Below are 15,251 nucleotides of genomic sequence, written 5' to 3'. Positions count from 1 at the left end.
ATGCCCTTCTGTCATCACCATTGATCGCGGTTGTCAGTTTCAATCGGACCTTTTCACCGCACTTGCAAATATCCTGGGCATTCGACACATCCCCACAACTGCCTACCATCCTTCCGCCAATGGCATGGTCGAACGGCTTCATCGACAACTGAAAGCTGCCCTCAATGCTCGCGAGCCAAGGGAACGTTTGCTCGACCACCTCCCCTTCATACTTCTGGGCATCCGATCAGCATTGAAAGTGGATCTCGGCTGCTCATCAGCAGAACTAGTCTATGGTGTTTCCCTGCGTCTTCCAGGAGAATTCTTCGAGCCATCATCGCCACCTTCCACTCACGATGCCTCCACGTACATTCGAGAGCTGCGCACCACGTTTCGGGACCTTGCTCCTGTGATTCCTGCCGACCGACACCCCCAGTCTGTCTTCGTCAGTCAGGATCTGCATTACTGCGGTCACGTCTTCGTTCGGCCTGACCAAATACGGCCACCACTAACACCAGCCTATGATGGCCCCTTCCGCGTACTCCATCGTACACCTAAGACGTTCACGCTGGACATCAATGGCCGTGAAGACGTCGTGGCTGCTGATCGACTGAAACCTGCGTATATCGCCGCTCTCGCGGCCGCGGGGTTTCAATCTAAAGTCTGGATGCCAACATCAAAGCATGTCCACTGGGCGAATCCTCTGGTGATTCCTACGGCTCTCGCTCTACGGGGGGGAGCCCTGTAGCGTCTCAATGCGCCGCTCGTCAAGGAAGAAGTTGGCATTTGGTCCTCGCGGCGGGTGCAACGCGATAATAAAAAATTCAGTTCGAAAACTGAACGCTGCCAGGGCTGGATCTTCCCCGAGTAAGCCCCGACAGGCTAATTAATCTCTTCACATTTGGTGGAGAATACTGTTATCCCCGTTGCTACACTCTGGAGCTGCGAAGCCGCACGTCACCATTCTTCTACCTGCCCCGCTTCGCACTGCTATTTCGGAATAGGTTGCCCAAGCTGTTGCCTTTGCGCACCACGAGCCGTGTCTATCTAGCCGTGTTCACTGCCAGCGTGTCGCGCAGCCGGTAGGCGCTCCTGTCGCCTATCCGCCAGCCGTACCCGCGCCCCTAACGTATGCGGCCGCACCCCTAACGTATGCGGCGCAGCCTGTGGCTCCTCCCGTCTCCTGCTCACAAGAGATGCAGCCTGTAGCAGCGCCGCTAACATATGCAGACGCTGTGCGTAGGCTTCCGAAACTGCCCTACACCATGCGCTCAAAGCCCGCACACCCGGCTGCCTATACTGCACCTTGGGTGGCACCACCAGTTGCAATCCTTGGAAGACGCCCGATAACCAATCGATATGCTACTCCTGCTTCACTCCCGGACATGTTGCCCGCTACTGCCACCGTCGACCTCAGACGTTCGGCGACTAAGCCTGATTGTCGCAACCTGGCAGCCAACCCTTCACCCAATACGGGCCGGTCTTGTCACTTCGCCATGCGCCTCCTAACGACCCCGGCTTCGCGACGCCGCGCGCATCCTCTCCTCGTCCGCGATCGCTATCTCCCATGCGTCGCCGGCCCGGATCCTCTGACCAGGAAAACTAAGCACTACAGTTCAAGAGGAGAGAACTGTCTAAGCCCTCGTCCCTCTCCTGCTAACGTGGTCGCAGTAACTGTTGAAGGTTATTGTACTTTCGCCCTTGGGGACAGGGCGCCACTGTTTCCGTTATTGCTGCTGATGTCTGTCGTTTATTACGTATAGTCACGACACCACTTTTAGGACTGTCGCTCCACACCGCAATCACACAGCAAGTTACGCCTCTGGCAGCCTGCACTGCAAGAGTGTCTATCGAAGGCATTCTTTATATCGTGGAGTTTATTGTCCTCGCTGTCTGTTCACATGACGTCATCCTCGGGTGGCACTTCCTATCCCGGCATAATGCCGTCATCGACAGCGCACGCGCTCAAGTTGAGCTTTAACCCTTTTGTGATGTCCAATGACTTGACGCTCTTCTCTAACCGCCGAAGTTCTTCGTGCATCATGTTACCGAAATTCCACGTGAAAATGTCACACTTGTTCCCATTTCATGCAACGCCTACACTGGCGCTACAGTCTTTTTCATGCCTTCCGTTACCTTCACGAGTCGTCGAGCTCTGCCGCTGCTTTTCGCAACGATTGACCTTGCCACCGGAAGAAGCATCATGTTCATACTCAGTTCGCTTTCCACACCCGCCACTTTGCTTGCGGGGGAATGTCTCGCCCGCGTGCAGGATCTCGACTCTTCGTCTTTGGTTGATGTCCCAGATGACTGCTGTGACCACCCAAAATCACTCTTGGCACTCGAGAAGCCATCCAAGAATATGTTTTCCAGTGCCAGCCCTGACACCCTAACTCCCATCGAACATTCCGACCTGCTTGATCTTCTGAATGAGTTCCGGAATTCTTTCGATGTGTCGCAATCTCAACTAGGCCGCAGGTCGCAAGTCAAACATCATGTTGACACCGGCCTACACCAGCCACTGCATCAAAGACCATACCGTGTCATCGCTGAAGAACGCCGCGTCATCAACGATAATGTCGAAGATATGCTCCATAGAGACGTCATTCGACCATCTCACAGTCCCTGGGCGTCTCCTGTCGTCCTGGTGCGTAAGATGGATCTATTCGATTTTGCGTGAACTATTGTCGTTTGAATAAGATACACCGCAAGGACGTATATCCTTTGCCGCGCGTTTATGACGCCATTGACAGCCTTCAAGGAGCGGACTACTTCTCGTCACCAGATTTGCGGTCTGACATCTGGCAAGTTCCAATAGCTGACGCCGATCGCCAAAAAACAGCATTTATTACACCTCACGGACTATACGAGTTTAACGTCGTGCCCTTTAGGCTTACAAACGTGGCTGCCACGCTTCAACGATTTATGGATAGTACGATACGTGACCCCAAGTGCCTCTGTTACCTCGACGATGTCGTGGTTTTCTCGCACGACTTTCCAACTTACCGCCTTGGCTTCAGGCACGTTTTGACTTGTCTGACCAACGCTGGCCTGCAGCTTAACCTGAAAAAATGCCGCTTCACTGCACGCGAGCTCGTCATCCTAGGCCACATCGTGCCCAAGCACAGCGTATTAGCTGACCCAGCAAGACTTCGAGCAGTCGCAGAATTTCCCAAAACGATGACCATGAAAGAACTTCGCATTTTTATACACCTATGCTCTTATTTCCAGTGCTTTGTCCGCAATTTTGCATCCATCATGTCACCATTAACCCAGCTTCGCGGTGACATGAACCTCTCCTCCTGGTCCCCTGCATGTGACGTTGCCTTCACTACTTGGCGCCGTCTGCTCACCTCCCAACCTATTCTTCGCCACTTCGACCCGACGGCTCATACCAAAGTGCACACCGACGCCAGCGGCTTCGGGCTAGGCGCTGTCCTCGCTCAACGAAAGCCCGGCTATCCAGAATACGTTGTAGCCTGCGCTAGCCGCACTCTGACGAAAGCCGAAACTAATCACAGCGTGGCAGAAAAAGAGTGTTTGGCTCTGGTGTGGGCGCTTGGAATGTTCCAGCCATACTTTTACGGCCGCCCGTTCGATCTAGTAAGTGATCATCACGCACTTTGCTGGCTCTCCACACTGAAAGACCATTCTGGCCACCTTATGCGATGGGCACTTCGCTTCCAAAAGTACGACAACCGCATCGTATACTGCTGCGGACGCAAATACTCTGACGCTGACGCCTTGTTCCGCTCACCTTTGCCACCAGATCCTACGTGCGGAAAAACTTGCCTCCAGATCTTGTCATCACTAAATCTTGACTCGATCGCCACCGAACAACGCCGTGACGCGTGCATCACATCTCTTCTAAATATCTATCCGGCACGCCCAACCTTCCGATATCTCGATATCTCCGGCGTCAATATTTCATTTTGCCATCCGCGATCAACTTCATCGACGCAACTACGCTGCCGATGGCCACCGGTGGCTACTAGTCATTCCACGCACTTTAAAATCGCAAGTATGCGCCTCTCTTCACAACGACTCAAAATGTGGCCACGCCGGGGTGTTGAAAACATATGAACGCCTTCGCCATCGCTATTACTGGCGCGGCATGTACAATTTTGTAAGCAAATTCGTGCAGTGCTGTCCTGACTGCAAGCGACGCATATCAACACCGTTACGTGCGACTGGAGAATCGCAACTACTTCCATGCCCTTCCAAGCCATTTGATCGCGTTGGCGTTGACCTCTACGGTCCCCTTTCATTGACACCAGATGACAATTGGTGGATTATAGTGGTGGTCGACCATCTATCACGCTTCGCCGAAACAGCTGCTTTGCCGAGCGCTACCGCTAAAGTTGTCACCTCTTTCATTTTACGTCGCTTTATCCTTCGACATGGCGCTCCTCGAGAGCTCCTTAGTGACAGAGGCCGCGCTTTCCTCTCCGAGGTCGTTGAAGCTCTGTTTTCGGAATGCAATGTCATTCATCGGAAAACGACAGCATACCATCTGCAGACTAACGGGCTAACGGAAGGGTTTAACTGCACGCTGGGTGATATGCTCTAAATGTAACTGGCATTTTATCATAGCAACTAGGACCGTGCTCTCTCATACGTCATATTCACATATAATACTGCAATACAAACAACCACAAGATTTTCAACTTTCTTTCTTCTTTACGGAGGTGACCCTTCCCATACAATCGATACTCTACTTCTCCAACATCCTGATGATTCCGAGTGTCCACCAATTTGCGATGCTGCTCAACAAGCCGAAGAGTGCCGCCAGCTTGCCCGTGCGTTCACCTCGGAAAAGCAGCAACGCCAGAAAGAAAACCGTACCACCTCTCTTCCTGAACCTAGGGTCTAGGGTCTCTTGTGTAGCTTGCCGTCCTTTACCAAACTCTGGGACTCTCATCGAATTTGGTCCCCCGGTGCGAGGGGCCTTACAACGTTTTAGAGAAAACCTCTCCGTTTCATTACCTAATTGATCCAGTTTCTCAATCGGATAACACGCGCCGGCGTGCACGTGACATCGTAAATATTTCCCGCCTGAAACCGTATCTTGAGCCCCCCCCTGAAACTTCTTAGGTCGCCGGGATGGCTCCTTTTTCAGCGGGTATTATTGTGAAGAAGGTGTGCCTGCAGCAAGCAGCATCGCCAACGCTGGGCTCTCTCAGCTCGTGCTTCAGTTCGTTGCTGTGCCGATCGCTGGACGGTTCTTCACGCTTTCTCGTCATTGTCTTTAACGGCTAATAAATCTCTTCACATACGGAAAGTTTTCAAAGCAGCATTTATTAATTAATTTATTTATTCAAAGTACCTTACAGACCCTTCAAGGCATTGTGTAAGGGGAGCATAAAAGGAATACATGCATGAATTGGTACACTTTCTATACAAACAATAACATGAACTAAATGTCAATTATTATACAAGTCCTAACAGGAATAAGAATGATAAAATATTGATACGTGTATGAAACTGTCGCCCCAACACAGCTGAATTGGCACCTGAATGAAGAAGACGACAACGTTGTTGCTTAGGGTTGGACTCTCAAGCTTCTCCCGTTGGCCTGCCTGACTGTGCGCTCTTTAAGCCGTTAGCAAGACCAGCTCTCGGTGAATAAATCTTCCCTGTAACATCTTTTGGTGGAAGGTGCGGGGTCTTCACACAACCCGGCTTTAGAACTCCGCAGAGGACGCCAGCTTTGTCCAGTCACGATGCCCGAAACCGGAACTCAGGCCTCGCCATCCGCGCCGGCTCCATCACCTGTGATTCCCCCCCATCTTCTCGACCCTGGCACGTTTCCCGGGACGGACAGCACGGACGTCGAAGAATGGCTCGCATTATTCGAGCGCTTCAGCAAGTACTACAGGTGGGACGAAACGCTTATGCTGGCAATTATTCTATTCTACCTACGGGGTACGGCACGCGCCTGGTATGAGACGCATGAAGAAGAACTAACCAGCTGGGACACATGCAAGCAAAAGCTTCGAGATTTGTTCGGTCGGTCAGTTGCTCGTCAGATGGCTGCCAGGCAGGAACTCGCGTCACGTGTTCAATTGTCGACAGAGTCGTACGTCACGTACATTCAAGACGTACCGGCACTGTGTCGGAAGACTGACAAAAACATGTCCGAGGCGGACAAGATCAGCAACGTGTTGAAAGGCATTACTGATGATGCTTTCAACATACTAATGTGCAAGAACTGCACCACGTTCGACTCCATCATATCTGAATGCCGACGATATGAACCAGCTAAAAGCAGGCGAATAACCCACCACATCACGAGACTACCAAACACTCCTGCGACTTCGTCTTGCGAGAATTCTGCAGCGCCCCGTTCATTTGCGCCTCCAGCCAATATCGCAAGGATTGTTCGCCAGGAGCTGGAAGCCATGGCACCCTCTTCCTATCAGCCCCCTGCACAAGACAACTGGGCAACATTCTCGCTTATTCAAGCCATCGTACGTCAGGAGTTTGCTAACCTGGGCGTCCAGGTTCCCTAGCCTGCCAGACGTATGCCGCAGCCCATGAGCACTCCCGTCCACAATCTCTGACCACCACTCTGCTCCACTTGTCGCTGCGGCAGCTGCGACTCCTCGGTTTCCACCACGCTACCGAAATCCATCTGAGTGGCGCACGCGCGATGATCGACCCATCTGCTTTTCTTGCTCTCGAGTTGGGGACATCTCTCAGTATTGCCGCAACAGGTGGTATTTCCGGCCAAGCTTTCCTAATGTCGACTGCAGTCATGACCATGGACACTATTCGCAACCCGGTTTTCCGGATGACCATATTCGGGACCCTTCAGCTCACCGTTAATCTCCACGCTCCGAACCGTCCTACGCTGACGTCGTCGCCCAAAGAAACTGGTCTAGTCGCTCGCCGTCACCTCAGGGTCGGCCTTCACGCTCGCCTCAACGCCACCGCTCTCCGTCACCGGCTTATTCTGGCCATTCCCTGGGAAACTGACGAGTGCAGCTCCTGGAGGTGGCGCTGCGTTGACGACTTGGAACGAAAACCCTCAACCGGCTACAAACTCAAGAAGCAATTTACTTCGGGTATTCGTTGATGGTCACGCCGTTACTGCTCTAATTGACACTGGTGCCCAAGTATCTGTTATGAGTTCTACACTTCGATCTCCCCTGAAAAAGGTTCTCCCACCGGCTATGTTCTCTACTGTTCGAGTTGCCAACGGAAGTCGAACATCGGTGCTTGGTATGTGCACTGCCTGCGTTACTGTTGCTGGCCACCACACTTACGTTCTCTTCACAGTCCTCGATGCTTGCCTACATGACGTCGTCCTTGGAATAGACTTCTTAACAGCTCACTCCGCCCGCATCGATTGTTATACCGGTATCTTACGGCTTGAATTGCCTTTGTGCAACGATTTCACTCCTCCAAGTCGCACTCGCTACGATTTGTGGAGTCTCTACGGCTACCCCCCAGGCTGCTGTGCACATTCCTCTGTCGCCCTTCCCGTCTGTTCCTGATGGAGAATATCTGGTGGCTTCCCTCATTGATTTGACCCTTACGCACCACATCGCACTACCACATACTATAGTGGTTGTTACTAACAACACGGTGCTACTTCCAGTTCTGAACTTCTCTACGTCGACCCAAGTTCTTTCCCAAGGCATCACTTTAGCCGATCTTTCCACCCGTGATGAATGTTCGATTTGTTCTTTTACCCCTTACACTTAGACCATGGCGAAACCTGTCATCACGTCGCAATACAAGGCGTTCCTCGACAAAATACTATCCAGCGACCTCTCACCTTCCCAAGTTGCAGCTCTCCGGGGTATTCTATTTTCTTACCTAAATATCTTTGACGTCGACGACTGTCGCCTGGGCCGCACAAGCGCCGTAACCCACCGCATCGACACCGGCAACAAAAATCCACTCCACAAACGCCCTTATCGCGTGTCACATGCTGAGCGCCAAGTTATACAGACGGAGGTCGATAAAATGCAGAGTAAAGACATCATTGAGCCTTCATCGAGTCCTTGGGCATCCCCTGTGGTCTTAATTAAAAAGAAGGACAACACCTGGCGCTTTTGCGTCGACTATCACCACCTGAATTGGATCACCAAGAAGTACGTTCATCCTTTACCCCGAATCGATGATGCGCTCGACTGCCTCCATGGCGCCAACTATTTCTCGTCCCTCGACCTGCGATGCGGATACTGGCAAACTTCGGTCGACGACCGCGACCGCGAGAAGACAGCATTCATCACACCCGATGGCCTTTACCAATTCAAGGTGATGCCTTTTGGGTTGTGCGATGCCCCGGCTACTTTTGAGCGTATGATGGACTCTCTTCTTCGCGGTTTCAAATGATCGACCTGCCTGTGCTATCTGGACGATGTAATCGTTTTCACGCCCTCCTTCGAAAGCCACCTGTCTCGTCTCTCAGCAATTTTTGACGTTTTTCGTTGCGCTGGTCTCCAACTGAATTCGTCGAAATGCTCATTTGAACGCCGGCAGATTAAACTACTCGGGCACCTTGTTGACGCCACTGGTGTTCAACCCGATCCTGACAAAGTCCGTGCAGTCCGAGAATTCCCGGTTCCGCGTTCCACACAAGAAGTTCGCAGTTTTATTGGGCTCTGCTCATACTTCCGCCGCTTTGTCTTAAACTTCGCGGATATTGTTAGGCCCCTCATGGATCTCCTAAAAAAATGTGGCCTTTTTTTGGGGAAGGGACCAAGAACACTCCTTCGCGTCGCTAATTACCACCCTCACATCACCACCTGTGTTGGCTCATTTTGATCCAGCGGCTCGAACAGAGCTTCGCACCGATGCAAGCGGCCACAGCATTGGTGCTGTACTCGCTCAGATACAGAATGGCACCAACCGTGTGTTAGCCTTCGCTAGCCGCCTTTTGTCGCAAGCGGAACAAAATTATTCCATCACTGAGCGGGGATGCTTAGCCCTCGCTTGGGCTATTGCGAAATTTCGTCCGTACTTATACGGACGTCCGTTCGCAGTCATCACGGACCATCATGCGCTTTCTTGGCTGTCCACGCTTAAGGTCCCTACAGGAAGACTCGACTGACGGGCACTTCGATTACAGGAGTACACGTTCTCTGTTGTTTACAAATCTGGAAAGCTGCACAGCGATACTGACTGCTTGTCCCGGCACCCTATGGGTCCACCTAGCTCCACTGATTTGGAATCCGATGCCTGCGTTTTAGCCATCACTGACTTTCTGAACGTAGCCGACGAACAGCGCCGGGATCCATCGCTGCTCACCATCATTGACCACCTTCAATCGCGTTATGCTGACCCTTCTCTAAGCAAATACCTACTTCAAGACAATGGTTTGTACCGCTGCAACTTACACCCCGACGGCGCGGAACTTTCACTCGTCGTACCGCATCACCTGCGAAAGGGTATTCTGCGACAATTCCACGACGCTCCAACTTGTGAACATCTAGGAGTCTCCAGATCTTACGACCGCATTCGACGACGAGTATTCTGGAAGGGCCTCTACCACTCTGTTCGCCGTTACGTCGCATCATGCGACCTCTCCAAGCGCCGAAAGAAGACTACGACTCCCCCAGCCGGTCTTCTTCAACCAATTGAAGTTCCAGCCGAGTCATTTTATCGAGTGGGGTTGGACTTGCTACGTCCCTTTTTTACTTCTCCAACTGGAAATAAATGAATCGCAGTGGCCACAGACTATGCCACTCGGTATGCAATCACTCTAGCGCTACCAACCAGCTGCGCAACCGACGTTGCCGACTTCCTGCTGTACGACGTTATTCTCCAGCATGGCGCTCCGTCTCACCTGCTCACAGACCGTGGTCGCTACTTTCTATCTCGTGTGGTTGATGATCTACTGCGATCTTGTGCTTCCCGTCACAACTTCACCACATCTTACCACCCTCAGACTAACGACCTTACGGAGTGCCTAAACCGCACATTGATAGACATGCTTGCAATGTACGTATCTACTGGCCACACTGATTAGGACATAGCTCTTCCGTTTGTAACCTTCGCCTATAACTCGTCGCGTCATGAAACAGCGGGCTACTCCCCTTTTTATCTACTCTTCGGACGTCATCTCTTACTGCCCTTCGACACACTACTTTCATCAGACCACCAATCCTCCACTTCGTATGCTCAGGATGCGATCGGCCGGGCCCTCACGGCACGCGCGGTAGTGCGCGCTCGGTTACCGTCGTCACAGACAGCACAGAAGTCCCTTTATGACCGTTGACATAGAGATGCCGTTTTTTTTGCGGGATCTCTTGTTCTCCTGTGGCTCCCATCTCGACGTTTTGACCTCTGCGAGAAACTACTATTGCGATACGCTGGGCCCTACCGAGTCATTCGTCAGGTCACACCTGTGACTTACGAGAATGCCGCTACCACAAACTCATCAGCTGCTGCACCCAGAACGGAAGTAGTCCACGTTTCTCGTCTCAAGCCCTACAACGCTGACTCGCTCATTTAACAGGCACCGAGACGGTGCCTTACGGGCCGGGGTGATGATACGTGTATGAAACTGTCGCCCCGACACAGCTGAATTGGCACCCAATTGAAAAAGACGACAAAGTTGTTGTTGTGGGTTGGACTCTCGAGCTTCTCCCGTTGGCCTGCCTGACTGTGCGCTCTTTAAGCCGTTAGCAAGACCAGCTCTCGGTGAATAAATCTTCCCCGTAACAATATTATTAATCATTTTGATAATAATAATAATAATATTATAATATTAACTTGGGGATACCGCAAAATGCCGAAACTTAAAAGGTAGAATAGTTAGGCATATCCAACACCGTGGAGAAATATGCGGATGCGGTGCTCCTATTTAAAAGAAAGGCTGTGAATTTAAGCTATCACGGGAAAACTATAATCAAATGTAGGGTTCACATTGCGCCCGCAATTTTGTGACGAGAAAACTGTGCTAAAAGTTCCGGAAAACGCTCATATTTGGTTGGGGCACCTATCCTCGGAACTATGCACCCGACGCATCACAAAGGAAGGAGGAAGGCAAGACCACAATCCTTACGCAAATCATTCAATCATAGCCCGGAAGCTATTTGTACAAATGTCAGTGAAGCCAGTAGAGGGACCCATGTAGTGGCAATTGTAGCTCCAAATCACACCACAACGGCCTCGGTAAGAACACGGCTGCGGCGATAGCCATTGCTATGTGTAACGCAGAAAGCAGGGGACAATCAGTAGTGGTGCTTTCTAATCCACAGGTGGCGTGCCGAATGTTTCTTCAAGATACGCAAACCAAATAAGTGTGCAAAGTTTTAAATAAGGCTTTAACAGAAGATTACCACATTGTACGGTGTCCTGCTCACAATAGTCTAATAGGGAACGTCATGAAAGACCGCATAGCTCGATGCTTTACCAACCTAGCGACAGCAGGCAGGGACGTTGAACCTTTCTAAGAGCGAAGCTCCTTAAGCCGTCGGTGATGCGTCCACGGTGTATCTACTCCTAGTAATAGTAATTGTAGTAAGCGTCCTCGTCGTGGTGGTAGTAGGTAGACACCCTCACAGCCAGACTAGAGGAGTTGCACGCACGCACTCTTTTGAATTAGGGAGAAAGCCGGTGCACGTTAATATTAAATAAGCATTGACCATGGCTAGCTTTTAGCTAGCCAAGATCAACGCACCTCCTTGCTTTCAGTTGGCTTTAGCGAGGGTCGGACCGCAGTGCTATGAAGTAGCGATTGTGAAAAGTTGGAACTAGGCAAGAAGCGCCGGCTATAAGAAAAGGGGGGGGTGCCACCTCTCGTTTAGTCCTTGGAATGTCCACTGGGTGGCGATACATATATGAAGTATATATGTTGAAGAAGTGTGAGATGGCTGTACTTGGTGTGTACTAGATGAATGGACGAATGAACAGACACACGGACGGAGAGACAAAGAGATGCACAGATGGACGGACGGAGACACGGACGGACGGATTGATGTTCGGGTGTTTGGACGGATGGACGCACAGACGAACAGATGCATGGATGGACGGAAGGGCGGACAGACTGACAGATGCTTCGGTATCAAGTTCTGCCACCCCCAGAGCTGGACGCCACCTTCTCGGAATCTGAAGTCAGGGAAGTGCTCCGTAACATTGACGATACGTCTGCCCCAGGTCCTCACAATGCTGCAAATTTGTTTTTTAAATATTTGAATGACAAAATCAATACAAGCCTCGGCAAAAACAATAAACATAGTACAGGTGGAAGGCGTATTACTGGAAAGGTGGAAGAGGCGCACAGTGGACCTAATTCCAAAGCCAGGTAAAACACCCAACTGGGATCAACTCTGTTCCTTATCTCTTATTTGTTGCTTTGGAAAACTAGCGCAACATGCAATGCAGAACAGGCTATCACGCTACACCGAGCGGAATGAACTATTCCCATGCAATATGGTAGACTTTATGCCCTGGCTTTCAACGCAGGGTGTCATGCTCCTGCTCAAAACGCAAATAATTGACCCTATAGGTAAAGATGTAAAAGGAGTCCTCGCAATAGACCTCTACAAAGCATTTCTTACTGTCAAACACGTCTGTATTCTCAAGAAGAAATCAGCTTTGAGAATGGGAGCTCCTTTCTTCTGATTTGTTGAATGTTTTCTCGATAGGAGGATGGTGGCCATAAAATTTGGACGGTCAGTCATGCAGCCTTTTAGGAGATAACTGCCCAAGGGCAATTATCTCCTCCCTTCTAATCAACGTAGCCACGCGCAAGTTGTCCGAGCGCCTTTGAAAATTTTCTGATGTAGATCAAGTTTTATATGCTGACGGCAATTAAAATTTGGTGCCCAGATCGAGGATCAGAGGTGGTGTCGAAGAAGTCCTATATGAAGCTCTTGACGTCGAATAGTCATTCTTGGAGGGTGCGGGACTGGTGTTTTCACCGAAAAAGTCATAAGTCCTTTTGTAGAGATAGGCTGGACGAGGTGCCAGAGGACTCACCGCACTTATTCAGGTGCCCATTAACGTTTGTTGCAAGGATGGTCGCACAATTCTTAGAGTACACTGTATTAAACTTCTGGGACTTTTATTACGCTCTAGCGGCTCCAACGCATAGACTGTAGTTCATCTCATGATGAAAACAGATAACTTTTTGAGAATAATTTTGTGTGTGTCCAACAAGAGGTTTGGCATAACGAGGATATCTTCGTAAGGGTGCACCATGCTTTCCACGTAAGCCATAATATTTACGTTAGTGTGGCTCTCGACTAGACCGAAACCGAGAGGGATAAATCGGACACACCCATGCATAAAAGCGTCGAAAAGGTGCTCGGTGTCCCTACCACGACTATAACTTAAAAGCTCATGAAGTCGGAAGTGCATAACGCCACTTCTAAATTCGTTGAAGCACGGAGGTCAGCCTGAATCATTCGGTTATCAAATTTAAAAACAGCAAAACTGCTAAATATGGCAGGCCTTCGTCCTATCTTTAATTAGGGTGAAACTACGCAACTAGATCACCAAACATGGAATACATTTATTGTTGACCATTTTGGAAAAAATGAACATTCCGAATACAATAAAGGTCGTGAATTAGCTAGGGACAGGACGTTCATGCAGAAACTCACCGAAAGAAAAACATTTGTTGTTGCAGCGCGCCACGTCAGCGGCGACAAGTTTTCTGTGGCACTTGTCAATAACAGAGAAGAACTCTTTTCGGCCACTTCAGTGAAGACCACAATGGTCGCTGTAGCAGAACAGACTGCCATAGCACTGAAATAGCTGGACCCAAAACACAAAACGTTTTACACAGATCTCCAAGCGGCCGTTAGAGCGCGTGCATCGGGACTGATAGCCACAGAGGCAGCCAGCATTCTCCACAGCCGACACATCTCCGATGTTCTTCGTCACATAGCCTGGTTTGCAGCTCACATGGGACCAGACATACTACCGGGTCACCTGAACCCAAACGTGATAGCCCATGACTGTGCGCGAGGTTTCCCATACCGCGACAGGCTGGTCTCTCGCATAAGTTTGGAAAGCTCGTCCACGGTGATCCTCTTGTTACCTTTCACGAGATGACACCTCATTACAGAGGGGAGCGACAGACTTCTCTTTCCTCATCATAAGCTCCATAGATCATAATCAAGCACGATCCGCATGCTCCTTATGGGGTCTTATTCCTTCAGAAACTTTCTGAGCATGCTTCATCCGGAAGTCAATCCACATTGCCGAGATTGTGGTCAATATTGTTTGAATATTGTTCTGAGTCACATGCTCTGGCAGTGCCCTGCGTTACAGTCCTTTAAGCGAGAAGTGGACTGGACGACAGCAATCACAGACCCCAGACGAAACGTCCAGCTTCAGGCTGTCCAGAGAGCCTGTGAATGTGCTGAGAGGCATAGCCTCCCTGTTCAGACATGGGACAAGCAGACGGCTGGGTGAAGACATATTTAATTGACCTACTGCATGGCCTCTCTAAACAAAAATAAAGTTTTAGTCTGTCCGTCTACCTGTCTGTCAGTCTATATCCAGAGCTGCACGTGCCAAACTTTTTAGAAGTGTTTGACTGAGAAATGTTGGACAATTAGAGGAGCATTGTGGCACTTCCACATTCAACTCATTGTTGCACATGAATGCAACCTGAAAACTTGCAGTGTTGTGCCGATTTCAAGCTGTGCGATAATGACCCGTGGTGACGTGACTGAAGTCGCTCGCATGAGCCAGCAATTTTTTCTTCAGTACAGAAGAGTTCTCCATGAACTGATATTGAGGAGCACCTTTTTCGCAGTTTCTTGTTGTTTCCGGCTTTGTTAATCTGGTGCAGACGCGTCTCAGGGTTACACCTAAAGCTACTTGCTGTTTGCGAAATCCTTTGCAACGTTTTCATAGCAGTAGAGCTCGTTAAGCCGTGAATCATGCGTCCGCAATGTATGTAGTATTAGTGGTGGTAGTAGAGTAGTAGCAGTAGTAGTGGTGGTAGTAGTAGTAGTTGTAGTAGTAGTATAGTAGTAGTAGTAGTAATAGTAGTAGTTGTAGTTAACCACCTCTCGGTTAGTCCTTGGAATGTCCGCTCGTTGGCGGTACTTCTATATCATGAATATATTGTAGCGATCCCTACTGAAAAAACGTCCACCATAGGAAAGGTGAATTATGGTGGTGGATATGGTGGCACATGGTTTATGGTGGTGTATAGTAGAGCGGATGTTGGATGGCGCGCTTAAGCCGGCAATGCTGGAGCGCGAAGCAGCATCAGATCCACCGTGACAAGCTGCCACTAAAGAAACAATAAAAGTAATTGTATAAAAAATATATCGAGCACCCGTAAAAAAAGT

Source organism: Rhipicephalus microplus, unplaced genomic scaffold, assembly GCF_043290135.1.
Source record: "Rhipicephalus microplus isolate Deutch F79 unplaced genomic scaffold, USDA_Rmic scaffold_30, whole genome shotgun sequence".
Taxonomy (NCBI): domain Eukaryota; kingdom Metazoa; phylum Arthropoda; class Arachnida; order Ixodida; family Ixodidae; genus Rhipicephalus; species Rhipicephalus microplus.
The sequence above is the reverse complement of the archived record's forward strand: the minus strand, read 5'-3'. Positions refer to the sequence as shown.